Below are 16385 nucleotides of genomic sequence, written 5' to 3'. Positions count from 1 at the left end.
TAATTTTCCTCCTGGAGCTGAGATTACTCATTTCTTAGCTGGAAGTCTAGTAATTTTTGAACCCTTAAAAATGTGATATTTGGGCTGGGGATTTAGCTCAGTGGTTCTGCTGCCAGCCTTGCAAGCACATGGTCCTGAGTTCGATCCCTGGTACAAACAACAACAACAACAACAACAACAACAAACAACGTGTTGTGCATCCTCTCAGTTGGGCTCTTCCCAGAGATTTTTACTCTCAGGATCTTCTTTATCCTGGACTCCAGCTTTCTGTCATCACATCCAATGCAGGGACAGAACTTAAATTTCTCACCTACTCACTTATTTTTGTAAATTTTGAATACTGTGCTAAATTTTAATATTCTGTCCCTTACGTAAAGTATAATAATCATTCAAAATGCATAATTATAAGTATGAAATTATTATCAGAACCTGAACTTCCAGGGATGTTTTTAAGTGTTTAACATCTATAATTCTGTACTTAATAAAGCTTAGGCTTTTCAAGGACTTGGTACTATGATGCACACACATAGGCGCGCAGGCGCGTGCGCGCAAACACACACACCCACAAACACCCACACACACCCCAGTGTTTTCAAATGCAGTAATGAAACTTTTTCTCAGCCATCCAGGAAATGACAATCAGAACTATAGTAAGGTAGCTTTTCACCCAAGTTAGGATGGATATTTTTAAAAAGAAAGTAACAAGTGTTTGCAGGGTTGTGAATGTTGTACCCAGATCTCAGTTTCCCCAAGGACCAGCAGAGAAACGAATCCACTGCAATCACAAGAGAGGTTTATTATAGGTTCGAACCCGGACCCTTGTCCACTAGAGAGCAAGAGCCCAGAATCACGATTACAACAGGGTTATATAGGGCTAAGGAGGCTTGAAAATCTTAAGTTTCTTATTGGCTATTTTCTTCATTATTTCTACTATTTCTGTTGGTCTATATCTCTTAACATTCTATTGGTGCACATATATAATTATACTTTAAACTTATTGGTTAGTATGTGTGCAGATGAGGTCTGTGGAATGGAATTTGCCTTATTCAACTGATCACTACAGCCCGTTCTTATCTTAGCAGAACATCCTGCTTCTTTGTTCTAGCAGACCATGTCTTCTGCGGAGGGGAATGGGTTTTATTCATCTATTTCCCATTTATCTGATGGAACAATCTAAATAATGGTTAAGGAGGGGAAGAGTGGTGTTACTGAAGTTTATTCTAAATTAGTTAAAATGGAAGGACTTTGGCCTTAGTAAAGATAAGAGAAACTCTGGCTCCTCATTTCCCCCTTCTCAAGCAACTGTTAATGTCCAATCTTGGGGATTAGGGGCTGCGTCCTCAAGAAATGCTTCCTGCTGAACTGGGACGATGAGGATCCTAGAAAGAAACATTATTTTTAAAGTTATGGGCATAGGTGTTTGGTCGGGTTTGGCATTTTTTATGTCAATGATGGTAGTCTTGAGCCAGTAGTTCTAATTTTATTGTTTCCCTAGTAGGTTGTAATACTACTTTAATGGCCAAATCCTGTAATGACCCCGGGCTAGTGAGAGGAACATAAACATTAGGAGTACATTTATAAGCTGGTTGTGGATTTGTTAACAGCCTAAACTTAGCAACCTTTAATCTGGGTGTATATAGCCATCAAACTTCAGGTCTCAAATGATATGAGGGCTCTAATGATTCTAAAAATGTCGCAATCCAGTATAGCCAGCGGGAGAGACTGTAGTCCGGAGGACCAAATCCAGGTCGGGGCACTGTGGGAGTGTGGCAAAACAAGTGGATCAAGAAACATCCCAAGGAATGTACGGGGAACCAGTTGAGGTGGATCCCACTAAGCGTCTAATCAGGACGACGGCACCAACTGTATGCTGTTCTATGGGTGGCACAGTAGCCTGAAACTAAAGCTGTGTCACCCTGCCTGATTGTCTCTGTTCCTGTGAAGAAGGTCTGGGTTGTGGCACAGTATAAGCAAGATCTCTGGGGATAGAAGCTCCTCAGGCAGCATGTAGTTTCTGGGTCAATCCATTGTTTTCCGATGTCTTTGAAGAAGGACTGGACCCCCAAGGAAAAAGGATCGTAGATTCTGTATGTCTCTTCTGGCCATTTTCGAGATTTTCTGGGTGTCCTGGAAAGGAGGAGAAATGTTTTATAGTGAAGATTCAGTATCAGTGTCTCTGTCTTCAGCAGGGATGAATTGATATTGCTGACGGAGTACCATGAGTTGGACGGCACTTATTCTCTGTTGGACAAAAGCAATTAGTCTGTTAATTATACAGGGTCCTATTATTAGCAAGATCAAAACTAGAATTAAAGGGCCAGCCAAAGCTGATAGTAATGATGTGAGCCATGGAGATGAGGTAAACCAACTTTCATACCGTCCTTGAGATCGGGCCCTTTCCTTTTTCCGTTTTTTTAGGCCCTCTCTAATTTTGGCCATAGAATCTCTTAGAATTTTAGAGCGATCAGTATAGTAACAACATTCTTCTCCTAAAGCAGCACACATTCCTCCTTGTCGTTGGAATATTAAATCCACTCCCCTCTTGATCTGAAGGGTTACTTCTGTCAAAGAACTCAAAGATTCTTATAATTTAGTGATTGACAGTTCTATCCTCTCTCTATCCTGGTTGATTGCTATTCGCAAGCCAGCATATTGTTGATGTTGTGTAGTAAGAGTGGCCGCCCCAGTACCGGCTCCTGTAACACCCATCCCTAATAACACCGCTAGGGTTATAGCTGTTATTGGGTCCCTTTTAATTTTTCTTAAAGGATTCGAGGCAGTAAATCAATTAATACACAATAGTCACCAGATTGGGCCAGTATTTGTCCATTCACACAAGGGGTTAAAGCAGAAGAGCAGGCCCACCATTTATTGTTAGAGGGGACATAATAGGCAGTGGCATTGACTGGATAAGTCTTATTACAGAGATATTCATATGATTTAGGAACCATGTCTGTGCAGGTACCAGAGCCTTGAATAGATGTAAGGGTAATTTGTCCTATTTTCCCTTTTCCCCATCTGCAGCTAGTATAATTAGGAGATAAGATGAAGTTGGCATGTGACCCAATTCCCTCCTAATAAGGGGGTTTTATATCATAGCATAACCAACAATTTTTAGTGATTTCAGGCCTAGTAGCATTAAGCACTGAGAAGGCTTGTTCCATGATTTTAAATAGGGGATCAGAGAGTTTAGTAGCTTGGGAGGTTTGGAATAGTTTTCCATTTTCAATTGGGCTAGACGTGGAGGCCATTTTAAGGATAGATTTAGAAGTAGGTGGTCCTTCCTGGGTCTGTTGTCGCGCAGGCCGGGAGCTCCCGCGCAGGCCGGGAGCTCACGCGCCTGCCGCCGGGTGATCGCAGGAGTTTTCCATTTTCAATTGGGCTAGACGTGGAGGCCATTTTAAGGATAGATTTAGAAGTAGTCTTTAATTGGCGAACAGGCTCGGGGGTTGGCGCCAGCTTAGGGGTTGGTTGAAGAGTGGGTGGCATGTCAATCTCCAGGGTTTGGCAAATACCAAATAAAATCCCCTGATCATAACCATTTGTATATATCCTTAATTCCCATTGTCTTCCTATTTTCCATTCTTCTAAGGATTTTGGGGATATTTGTTTTTCTAAGTCTGTAAAGGTTATTAATATGGGATTGCATTGGAACTTAGCACATTGTGAATAATGGTAAAAATGTGGATTATAATTGGATATTATTTTATTGATTGTCTGAGGTTTCCGGGTAACTGATATAAAATCTGTTTTTATGCTGGATGAGTATCCTGGTATGGTACTGGAGGACTCACACCCATGCTTTACAGAAAAAATCATTTTGTTCTCCACATTTTATCTTGTCTCTTGCATGTTTTGGGCAAACATATATGGGCTGATCTAAAAGTTTAGATCTGGAATACATATGAGCACATCCAGGTCCTTCATTATAATCTCAGTGACAGCGCCCTCTGCATTGCGCTATGCCTCCTGTATTATATTCCCAGTTTGTTACATCCCATGTATGCCCTAATGTCATATCACATAGGTCAAATGTAAGAGATGGCCACCAAATGTTTGGAGGATTCCATTTGGAAATCGAACTCAACTATTCTTCCAGTCAAGGGATTTATTATCATTCAAGTGACCTTTATAGGCTGGTGGGGATTCAGCTTTTCAAATATGCGTATTGTGGCGAAGTAAAGCATAACAATCAGAAATGTAAACCTAATTTTTTCCATCCTAACAAACTTTTTAAACAAAAGCTAAATAATTCTTACCTATAGGAAATATGGATCTCAACCTAAGTTAAGCAGAAGAAAATGGCAAACACACTTATAATCAAATAGTAACTTAGCATTAATCCAATCCTATTATTTAATGTGAAGTCTGGGGGTGCTGCAGAAGCTAAACCTATTCCTAGAAGCATTCCACTGAGAACTGTTAGGAGGAAGCTTAACACATTGGACAGGGAAGTGATAGTGAACACTTTACAATATCTCACGTCATGAATTATTTAATTCTATTTAGTCTTAGCTTTAGTGGATTGTGTGAATCTTTGGATATCTTTTAATGGTCTCTGGGTGTTGATGAAGGTTGCTCTGATGGCTTTTTTTCACATGGCAGTGATGAATCCAGGTAGTTATGCCATCCACTTTAACTACTGCAGTGGGGGTAGATAATAAAACAACATAAGGTCCCTTCCATCTGGGTTTTAGAGTTCCGGACTGATGATGCTTCACCAGTACGGTGTCTCCTGGGCTAAAAATATGGGGGGACGTTATTGGCCCTTGTGGATATGTGGCCTGCAGTTTGGGCCATAATTCTTTATGCACCTGTTGAAGACTGGACAAAGATTGCAACAAATCATTATCATGAAACTCAGCAATTTAGTTTTTAGGTTCGGAACAATAGGGGGAGGGATTCCAAACATTATTTCAAAGGGAGTTACTCCCAATCTGTAGGGTGACTTACGCACCCTATATAAGGCAAAGGGGGGAGGAGAAGCACCCAGTCTCCGCCAGTCTCCATGGTTAATTTAGTCAGGGTCTCTTTTAGAGTTCTCTTCATCCTTTTTATCTGTCCTGAACTTTGGGGGCAATAAGCACAATGCAATTTTCAATTAGCCCCCAATATCTGGGTCAAGTCTTGGCTTACCTTGGAAATAAAAGCAGGCCCATTGTCCGATCCCAGCATCACAGGAAACCCATACCTTGGTAAGATCTCTTCTAACAGCTTCTTGGCTACCACCTTAGAATTTTCCTGTTTGGTTGGGAAGGCCTCTACCCATCCTGAAAAAGTGTCTACAGACACTGAGAGATATCTATAACCATACTTTCTTGGTTTAATTTCGGTAAAGTCCATTTCCCAATAGGCTCCTGGCTTTGTTCCTCTTTGTCTATAGCCAGGTCCAGTCTGGGTCTTGGTCCCGTTAACCAATTTGCATACTTTATAATTTGAAGTGATGTCAGCAATCTTTGTACAGATGTTATTCATCTTGAGACAAGAGCGCCTAAACAGCTCATGCAATTTTTTTCTCCCAAATGAGTTGTTCGATGTAGGGTCGAAAGCAGTTGATCTCCTAGTTTTTCAGGTAGGAGGACAATTTCCCCTTCTATTTTCTACCGTCCGTCTATCAATTGAGCGTTGGGTTTTTGTTGAATCCATTCCAGATCTGATTTTGAATAAGTTGTCTGGTCTGGAGGAGCTATTGTCCCTGGGTCAGGTAATTTCAAAGTTAAAATCTCTTGAGGGCTTTGCAGTGCTGCTTTCTTGGCAGCTTTATCGGCCAGCCTATTGTCTCTGGCTATAGGCGAATTGTCCCCTTGGTGTCCTGGACATTGCATTATGGCCAGTCTCTTTGGTAGCCAAAGGGCCTTTAATAGGGCCAATATCTCTTTTTTATTTTTTATTGTTTTTCCCTCTGCCCTAAGTAGCCCTCTTTCTCAGTAGATTGCCCCATGCACATGAGCCGTAGCAAAGGCATATCTATTATCTGTATACACATTTAATTTTTTTCCTTTGCCCAAAATCATTGCTTTGGTTAAGGCAATGAGTTCAGCCTTCTGTGCTGAAGTCCCTGGAGGCAACGATTCAGACCAAATTACCTCCGTTTCTGACACTATAGCTAGCCGCCCCTGCATACCTGTGACCTCCTCGCATGAAGCTACTTGTATCTGTGTACCGAGTCAAGGTGGCATCTGGCCATGGGTGGTCTCGTAAGTCCTCTCTGAGGCCATGCACCTGGGCCAGAATGTCCTTGCAGTCATGCAGCGGGGCGTCCACGTCAGGTTCAGGTAGCAGGGTGGCTGGGTTCAAAACAGCTGGCGACAGGAAAATGACTCGAGCTGGGTTGAGAAGAAGTCCTTGATGATGAGTCACTCTAGCATTGGTAAGCCATCTCTCTGGGGGCTGCTTAATTACTCCCTCTATGGCATGAGGAGTTATCACATTTATTTGTTGTCCTAAGGTTATTTTGTTGGCATCTTTGACTAATTGGGCCGTGGCAGCAATCATGCACAAGCAGGGTGGCCATCCAGCTGCTACAGAATCTAATTTCTTTGATAGATATGTCACAGGTCTTCGCCAGGGACCCAAATATTGAGTTAGGACCCCTTTGGCTACCCCCTTATTTTCATCTATATATAGTTGAAAAGGTTTGGTTATGTCTGGGAGTCCTAGCGCAGAGGCACTTAATAAAGCATTTTTGATTTTTTCAGAGGACTCCTGTAAAGTCTCTGTCCATTGCAAAGTGTGTTGATCATGGGACACAGCATATAGAGGTTTAGCCAGTTCTGCAAATCCTGGTATCCATAGACGACAGAAGCCTGCTGAACCTAAGAACTCCCTTACCTTACGAGGGGAGTCAGGAGTTGGAATTTTCAGTACTGTCTCCTTTCTAGCTTCTGATAGCCATCTCTGGCCATCCCTTAATTTATATCTCAAGTAGCTTACCTCTCGTTGGCAGATTTGAGCTTTCTGGGCTGATGCTTGATACCCCAAGTCAGCAGTCGTTATCAATAATTGTTTTGTTCCTTCTATATAAGTCTCTTTAGATTCTGCTGTAATAAGAAGGTCATCTATATATTGAAGCAAGGTTAGGTGAGGGTTGAGCTGGCGGTACTCACCTAGGTCCTCACGCAGAGCCTCGTCAAAGATGGTAGGGGAATTCTTAAACCCTTGGGGTAACCGAGTCCAGGTTAGTTGTCCATTTATTCCTTTCTCTGGATCAGACCATTCAAAGGCAAAGATTTCTTCACTTTTGGGTGCAAGAGGGAGGCTGAAAAAGGCATCTTTTAAATCCAGGACAGTATAGCATTGGCGTGAAGGGTCCAGGGAGCTGGTGGAGATTCAGCTCCCAGGCAAGGTGTATGGGTTTGGGACCATAGGGTATATTTCAGCCACCCTTTTGTTTACTTTTCTTAAGTCTTGCACTGGTCTGTAATCATTCGAATTGGGTTTCTTTACAGGTAAGAGTGGAGTATTTCAGGCTGATTGGCAGGGACGTAATAGCCCCAGTTTCAGCAAGGTTCTTATGTGGGGCTGGATTCTTTGTCGGGCAGCTATTGGCATGGGATCTTGACGGACTCTAACAGGGTCTGCACCTGCTTTTAGTTCCACGTAAATTGGAGTTTGGTGCTTAGCCAGTCCCATTCCTCCTGTTTCTGCCCATGCCTGGGGAAATGTATTCTTCCAATAAGTTATGTCCTTTATTTGTTCTTGGGCTGGTGGAAAAAGACCTGAGCACAGTGGATATTCATCCTGAAGTTTTACGGACAATGCGTGAACCGGGTGTCCATTATTATTCATCGCTTGGGCCCCCTCTGGTTTAAAATGGATTTGGACTCCCAATTTGATTAGCAAGTCTCTCCCCAGCAGAGGGTGAGGGCATTCGGGAATTACCATACATGAGTGCTTTACTAGTCCGGTACTGAAATCTATGGTTTTTTGAGTGGTCCAAGGGTATTTTTTTGTTCCCGTTGTCCCTTGCACCCAGGCGGTTTTGTTTGAAATCTTTCCTGATGGTTGTAACAATACCGAATGTTGTGTTCCTGTATCTACTAGAAATTCGATTGGTTTCCCCTCCACTTTCAGAGTTACCCTGGGCTCAGGGAGGGGACCTGAGCCCCGTTCCCCCTATTTGTCATCCATTTCTGTCATTAGGATGGGTGCCCTTCTTTGGGGGTTGGACGGACAGTCCCTTGCCCAGTGTCCTTTCTTCTGGCAATGGGCACATTGGCCTTTGTCTAGCTTAGGGCGTAGAGGCCCCCTTATGTCCTTATTATCTCCTATGTCTTTCAGTCTTTGCCTTCTTTCCTTTGGATCTCCCTTCGTAGCGGCAGCTAAGACCTGGGCTAGCTTACGGGTTTGGCGGTCCTCTTCTGGTTCTCTGTTATTGTAGACTCTCTCAGCTATGATAATCAAATCTTGTATATTCTTTTTACTTAGCCTATTTTTTGTAACTTTCTTCTAATATCTGGAGCAGCCTGATTAATAAAAGCCATAACTATTGTCGCCTTAGACTCTGGTGCCTCTGGATCGTGGGGAGTATAACGGTGGAATGCTTTAAAAATTCTTTCTAAGAAAGCGGCAGGCGTAGTATCACCAGAGCTCCCACAGATCTGTGAGTTGGCTCTGTAATTTACAGTGATGATGGATGGCCCAGGAGAGTGTGAGCCTCCTGAAGATGCAGGGTTGCTCATCCATTGGGATGTGGGAGGTGGAGTTGTAAGAAACACGTCTTCATCGAATTATTGGCTTAAAAGATTGTGTGATTTGTGCACATACGCAAATGAACTATGGTACATTCAACCTTTTTTAAACTAGTGATTAACACCAAAGTTTAAGACAAGATTAGTTTCAAATTAAGCCTTTTATAAAACCATTTGTTTCAGAGCCTCAAGAGCAAACCAAAAAATTGGTAGCTCTCAATTGTATTTTCTGTGTCACCTAATTCTGAACTCTTGGGCATTTGTGCCGTGACAGGCATCCGTGTCACTGGAGGACGTGACTGTGGAGCTCACCCAGGAGGAGAGGCGGCTCATGGGCCCTGCTCAGAGGACCCTGTACAGAGATGTGATGCTGGAGACCTACAGCCACCTCATCTCCATGGGTGAGCAGACCTGACCGTGTGACCCCTCCACAGGACAATCCTGTTATTTCTTTTTTTCCTGTTCTTACTATTAGTCACTTTTGTTGAAGTGTGTTTAATAGAATTAAAAATTGAACGTTTTTTAGAAAACTTTTAGAAATTGTTTACCCTTGATTACAACCATCAAAATCAAGATTTGACATATTTCTGTCACCCCCTAAAGATTTTTTGTGCTTCTTCCAGTGAGTCCTCTCCCTTGGTCACTACCCCTTTGTCTCTTGCCACCCATTAATTTTCTTTCTATCCTAATAATTTTACCTTTCCTCTCATTTAAATGGAACCCTAAACTATATGCTGTTATCTGGATTATTTCATTTAGCATACTATTTTAGCAATGATACACTTCCATGTTTGTACAAAGTAGCAGTTTATTCTTTTTTGTGTTGAGTACTCCTTTGGTGCATGTAACCACAATTTATGATCCTTATCCCTTGATAAACATATCAACTTTAGGGCTGTTGGCATTAAAGCTACTGTGAACATTCACATACAGATCTTTGTGTCAACATATGTTTTCATTTTTCGTATAAATACTTGGGAGTGGATTTGCCTGGTCTTATGGTGACTTTATATGTAACATTACAACAAACTGTTGAGTGTTTTCAAACTGGTTGTGCTGCTTTTAGTGCTCATGAACAATGTTCATTTGTACCTGTCATTGGTCACCAGCATCGAGTAAGTTGTTATTTGTAAACATTCTGGCTGTTGTCTGGAGGTTTTTTTGTTGTTGTTGCTTTTTTTTTTTTTTTGGTACTGGGGATCGAACTCAGTTGGGACCTTGTGCTTGTGAGGCAGACAGTGGAACCACTGAGCTAGATCTCTGGCCCTGTCTGGTTGTGTTTTAGTTAATTGTTAATTTGCACTTGTCTGCTAACAATGGTAAACCAGATTCTTAGGAAAAAATAACTAATAACATAAATCTTTCTATGATAAACTAATTGTATAAATGAAAACAGTTGGCGTACATACTGAAAATATTAACAGTGGAATTTATAATTTGGATATTTGAACTTCTCCCTATATTCTGTCTCTCTTCTGTTTTGTACTTTGTGTTTCTCATATGAGAGAGAACATGCAGAATCTGAGCTTTTGTGCCTGACTTATTTCACTTAACACGATGTTCTCAAGTTGTATCCATTTACCAGTGAATGCCCCAGGCTTTATCTTTATGGCAGCATAATACTCCACTGTGATAAATACCACATTTTTTGTATCCATTCATCTGCTGGTGGATATATATGCTGTTTCTATGATATAGCTATTATAAATTGTGCCGTTATAACATAATGATTTAACTCTTTTGCGAAGATACCTAGGAGGGGGCTGGCTGAGTCAAATGGAATTTCTATTTTTAGCTTTTTGAGGAATCTCCACACTGATTTCTGCAGTGGTTGTACTAGTTTACATTCTGACCAATCATGTAGTACAGCTCCTTTTCCCCTACATCTTCACCAGCATTTGTAATTACCAGATTTTTTGCTGTTAGCCATTATTCAAGAGTAAAATGGTAGTGTAGTTTTAATTTGCATTTCTCTGATGGCCAGCAGTGATGAGCATTTCTTCATGTATTGGCCATTTGTATTTCTGAAGACTATTCATTTCAGTTGCTCTTTTTTTTTTAATTGAGTCTTTTATTTTGAGTCTAATTGTTTTGAGCTCTTTATATATTCTTGATGTTAGTCCTTTGTCCAAGAAATAGCTGGAAAAAAATTTTCCCCATTCTGTAGATTGTGTCTTCACTGTGTTGGTTGTTTCCTTTGCTGTGCGGAAGCTTTTTAATTTTAATATGATCCCATTTGTTGATTCTTGGTATTATTTCTTGATTTCTTATGCCATTGGGATTCTGTTTAGAAACTCATTGCCTGTACCTGTTGTACCTATTTTCCAGTAGATTAGGTGTTTTTGTTTTAACATTTAAATCTTTGTCTCATTTTGATTTTTGTTTGGTGCATGGTAAGATATGTATATGGGTCTAGATTTAATCTTTTGCATGTGGACAGCCAGTTTTTCCATCACCATTTATTAAAAAGAATATCTTTCCTCCACCATATATTTTTGGCCCCTTTATCAAAGATTAGCTGCATGTGCCTGGGGTTGTTTCTGCTTCTTTTGTTCTGTTCCATTGAACCACATGCCTCTTTTGTGTCGGTGCCATGAGGTTTATTCCTTGTAGCTTTATAGTATAACTTCAACTCTGGGATTATGATGTCATCTGCATTACTTTTCTTACTCAGAATTGCTTTTGCTGTTCTGGATCTCTTCTAATTCCATTTAAATTTTAGGACTGTTTTCACTAGCTCTCAGAAATGATGTTGGTATTGTGATTGGGATTGCATGAAATATGTATATCAGTTTTGGAAGTATAGCTATTTTGATTATGTTGGCTCTGCCTAACCAGGCATCCTTTTCCATTTTCTCATATTGTCCTTGATTTCCTTTTTCAGTCTGATATAATTTTAATTGTAGAGCTCTTTCACATCCTTAGGTTAATACCTAAGTATTCAATTTTTTTGGATGATACTGTGAATGGTATTATTTTCCTAATTTATTTTTTCAGTGAGTTCATTATTAGTATATAGGAGTACCATTGACCTTTGTGTGTTTATTTTGTAACCTGCTGTGTTATTTTTCTCTCATTGCTGAGACAAAATACTCGACACCCAAAGTTAAAGAGGAAAGGTTTATTTGGCTCATAGTTTGTAGAGGTTTCAGTCCATAATTGGCTGGTTCCAAGGTAGGGTGGCAGAGAGACAACAGTTCATGGCAGTGGAAGACCGAGGCATCCTTAACAGTGTCTTTCTGCCCCTTTTATTGTATTCAGACTACTTAGTGTGGGCAGCACCCATGCCCTTAATCCTAATGTCCTTAGGCCTAGCCCTGCCATGAATCAGTTACACACTCTAGATTTGGCCACCTCTGAAAAACCATGAGGCTTTGTGGGGGACATCTAAACACAAGCCATAACACCTACTATACTACTGGATTTGGTTATCAATTCTAGTCTTTTACTGGAGGTTTTTAGGTCTTGTAAGTTATGGACTGTATCATTTACACACCATGATACTGTGACTTTGTTTTTATCTATATGTATCCCTTTTGGCTGATTGCTGTCATCAGTATTTTGAGGACTGTGTTGCACATGTGTGGTGATAATGGACATTCTTGCCTTGTTCCTGATTTTATAGAGAAGGCTTTTAGCTTTTCTCTGTTTAGTAGGATGTTGGCAATAGGTTGGTCCTAAATGGCCTTTATTATGTTGAGATAAGGTCCTTCTACACTTATTTTCTTCAGATATTTTGTCATGAATACATGTTGGATTTTGTCAAAGGCTTTCCTGCATTTTTAGTGAGATGATCATATGAGTTTTGTCCACGCTTCTCTTTATGTGATGAATGACACTTTTACTGATTTATATGTGTTAAACCATCCTTGCCTCCCTGGAATAAAGCCTACTTTGTCACACTATGTTTTTTTGTTTTGTTTTGTTTTTGTACCGGGTCCTTGGTGCTCGTAAGGCAAGCAGCAGAACCACTGAGCTAAATTCCTGGCCCACACTGTATGGTCTTGTATGTCTTCTTTTCAGGGATTTCTGGTCAGGTCTTCTGTCCTTTTTAATTGAGCTGTTTCCCTACTCTGAAGTTATCTGAGTTCCTTATGTATTTTGAATGTAATGTCTATCACGTGCATAATTTGAGAATATTTTCTACCATTCTGTAGGTTTCTATTGATTCTTTACTGTACAGAAGTTTTTTAGCTTGATATAAATTCTATGTCTAAGCTTCTCCTTGTCCTTTTTATTCTGTTACTAGAGTTGGTACTAACCTGTATTCCTAGGCCTTTTATTAATTTTTTTTAGACAGGGTCTTGTGAAATCATTTGTTGTACAGGCTAGGGTAGAATTTGGGATCCTTCAGCCACCCAAGAGTACTAGGATTATAGGCATATGCCACCATTCCTGGATTTGTGTTGTTGCTTTGCTTTGGGGGTCTTATGTAAAAAAAAATCTCCCAGTTGTATGAAACACTTCCTTTGTTTTCTTTTAGCAATTTTATAGCTTCTTGTATTTAAGACTTTAGTACTTTTTTTTTTTTTTGGTACCGGGGATTGAACCCGGGTCCTTGCACTTGCAAGGCAGGCGGTGGCAGAACCCCTGAGCTAAATCCCCGGCTAGACTTTAGTACATTTTTAGTTGATTTTGTAACATTTTGAGAGATTAAGTCCTAATTTCATCCTTCTACATGTGAATATCCAATTTTTCTCTCATTGTTTATTGAAGAGGCTTGTCATTACTCCATTGTCTACCTTGTCTCCTTTGTTGAAAATCAGTTTGCTATAGATATGTGGATTTATTTCTGGAATCTCTATTCTGTTAGATTGATCTGCTTTTATTCCAGAACCATGTTGTTTTGATCACTACAGCTTGGTAATCTATTTTGAGGTCAAATATGATACTTCCAGTTTTGTCATCTTTGCTTGAAATTGCTTTGGCTATCCAGGATATTGTGGTTATATGAATTTTAATATTTTTTTCAATTGCTGTGGAGAATGGCATTGGTAATTGTGATAGAGTTTGCACTGGATCTGTAGATTACTTTTGTCAGTATGAATGTTTTAATAATATTAATTCTTATCCACAAACACAAGATATCTTTACACACATATACACAAATAAATATTTGTGTTCTCTTTCATTTCTTTGACCAATATTTTATATCTTTCATTATAGAGCTCTTTCATCTTTTTGATTAAATTTATTCCAAGGGGTTTTTATGTGAAGGAAAAGTCACAGTTAACAAGACACCTGTGTTATCTTGCAGGTCAATGCATTCTCTCATGAACATTTGATCTTAGAGAATGGTTGCACAGTCACAATCCCTCAGCTGCCGAGTTTCCTGGCTGTAGAGATGTCATGACCTCATCGAACTTTGAGTCCTTAATTATGACCATTGGTATAGGGAAGTCTTTCTCTGAACCCAGCTGAAAGATCAGTTAGGATTTACAATTAGGCCTTGGGGTGACTCATAATCTTAATCAAAAGCTGACTTCATAAGTCAAACCAATATCTAAATCCTGCTCATTGTAGTCTTAAGCAGGTCTCCTATAAAACTTGTCTGTTTTCTTCTTCATTTAGCTAATAATTTGCCTATTTTTGGTGTATCTTTTTTAAAAGCCAACTATTTTTCATTGATCTTTTTGGTGTTTTATTTGATTTCTTTCTTTTTTTTCCCAGTGCCAGTGATTGAACTCAGGATCTTGTACTTGCCAGGCAGGCATGGCATCACTGAGCTAAATCCCTGGCCCTATTTGATTTATTTCTGTATTGATCTTTATTATTTCTTCCTCTACTAATTTTGTGTTTAGTTCTTGTTTTTTTATAATTCCTTGAGATGCAGTGTTAGGTTTTTTTTTTTTTTGAGAGGGATTTATGTTATAAAATTTCCTTAGTACTACTTTTTCTTTATTCTGTAGATTTTTGTATGTTGTACTTCTGTTTTATTTCTCTTGAGACATTTTCTGATCTTTTTAGTTTCATCATTGTTCATTCTTAAACTTTCCATGTATTTATGGAGTTTTCAAATGTTATTGATCTCTATTTTTATTTGTTGTGATCAGAAAAGTTACTTGTGATGATAGATTTTTAAAAATTTTGTTGAGACTCGTTTTGTGGCCTTGATCTCACCTTTTCCACTGTAGAAATCATGTGGTCTGTCCTGGAGAATGTTCTATGTGTTGTTGAAAAGAATGTGTATTCTGTGGCTACTGGGTGGAATGCTCTGTACATATCTGTTAGATCTATTTGATCCAGAGTATAGTTTAACTCAGAAATTTCTTTGTTGGTTTTCCCTCTGGATGATCTACTCATAGCCAAAAGTAGGGTGTTGAAGTCCCCTGCTATAACTGTGTTTCACCTCATTCTCCTTTTATGTCTGTTAGACTGGGCTGTATATATTTAGGTACTCTAATTACACACACAAATATTTATTATTTGTTGTATCCTCTTGTGGTATTAACACCATCATTACATAATTGCCTTCTCTATCTCTTTTTACAGTTTCTTCACAAAAATCAATTTTGTTCAAGGAAAGTATAGCTGTATTTGCTTTCTTTTTTTTCTCCCCTAATTTCCATTGACTAGGACTATTTTTCCATTTCTTAGCTATCTGTCCTTCTAGTTGAAGTTTCTTGCGGACAGCATATACTTGGGTCTTGCTTTTTTATCCTTCAGTCTCTCTGTCTTTTAATTGAAGAATTGAGTCCATATCCATTTGAAGGTTCATATGTGTTCACAGCTGCTTGCCATTGCTCCACACTAGGTTCTCAGAGAAACACCAATCCTACTGTGAATTGCTCATGGGAAGGGTCTAGGTTATGTGCTCCCTATGAGAACCTGAAGTAAAGTGCCCAATAAAGTTAACATGCTTGAATCACCAGAAAATCACCATACCTCTCTCCCAAACCAGTCCCTGGTACAAAAGTGTTTGGGAATCACTACCATTGCAAGAAGCATAGTTAAACTTCTGACAACTAAAGACAAAAAACATCTCAATAGCAATGAGAGAAACAGTATCTTCTAGGGGAAAATCAGTTTGAGCTGACAGTAGATTTCTCATTGGAAAACATAAAGGACATATTTTTCTATATGATGAAGGAAATATATTGTCAGCACAACCCCATAACTCTTGGAAATGAAATGGAAACTAACTCTCAGATGAAAAGCTAAGAATGTATCACTAGTGTATATAGTCTGAAAGAATGGCTTAAAAGAATTGTTGGAACAGAAAGGAAAAAGCAATCTTGAACAATCTGAAATGAAAGGACAATAAAAAGAGTAAAAATGTAAGTACATGTTAAATAACTTGGCTTCCTTCTTGAGTTTTATTTGTATTTAATGGTTGAAGGAAATCTTTGTATTTTGTTTGTTTGTTTGAAGTAACCTTAAATTACACTTATTACAGTTATTATAGTTGGATTACACTTATTGTTGGGAGTTTGTACACATACATAGCATTTTAATTGTTTTTTCATCCTCTTTCTCTGTAATCCCTCCCTACTCCCTCCAACCTTTTAAAAATTAATTTTATTGGTACATTTTAGAGACACATAATGGTCACATTCATCATACAAAGGAAATCTTATAACAGTAATTGATATTTTTCTCAGTGTATATGGGAGAAATATTTAAAATTATGACATTATGAACAAGGAGCACTAAAGGGACTTAATGGATTCCTTTATACTTCTGAGCAGATAAAAT

The 16385-nt window shown here is 39.2% G+C and overlaps 1 long non-coding RNA gene across 3 annotated transcripts in view; it reads right to left on the bottom strand.

Moving 5' to 3' along the window:
• Window positions 1-1007: 1007 nt before the first annotated feature.
• LOC117283528 overlaps window positions 1008-16385 on the bottom strand; it is a 46652-nt gene continuing 31274 nt past the window's right edge. For all 3 annotated transcript variants that reach the window (XR_004514563.1, XR_004514562.1, XR_004514564.1), the window contains one exon: window positions 1008-2127. This is a non-coding gene — a long non-coding RNA (uncharacterized LOC117283528). The remainder of the gene's footprint in view (window positions 2128-16385) is intronic.

The sequence above is a fragment of the Fukomys damarensis genome, unplaced genomic scaffold (assembly GCF_012274545.1).
Source record: "Fukomys damarensis isolate Sample0158 unplaced genomic scaffold, DMR_v1.0_HiC HiC_scaffold_27, whole genome shotgun sequence".
NCBI classification, from domain to species: domain Eukaryota; kingdom Metazoa; phylum Chordata; class Mammalia; order Rodentia; family Bathyergidae; genus Fukomys; species Fukomys damarensis.
The sequence above is the reverse complement of the archived record's forward strand: the minus strand, read 5'-3'. Positions and strand labels throughout refer to the sequence as shown.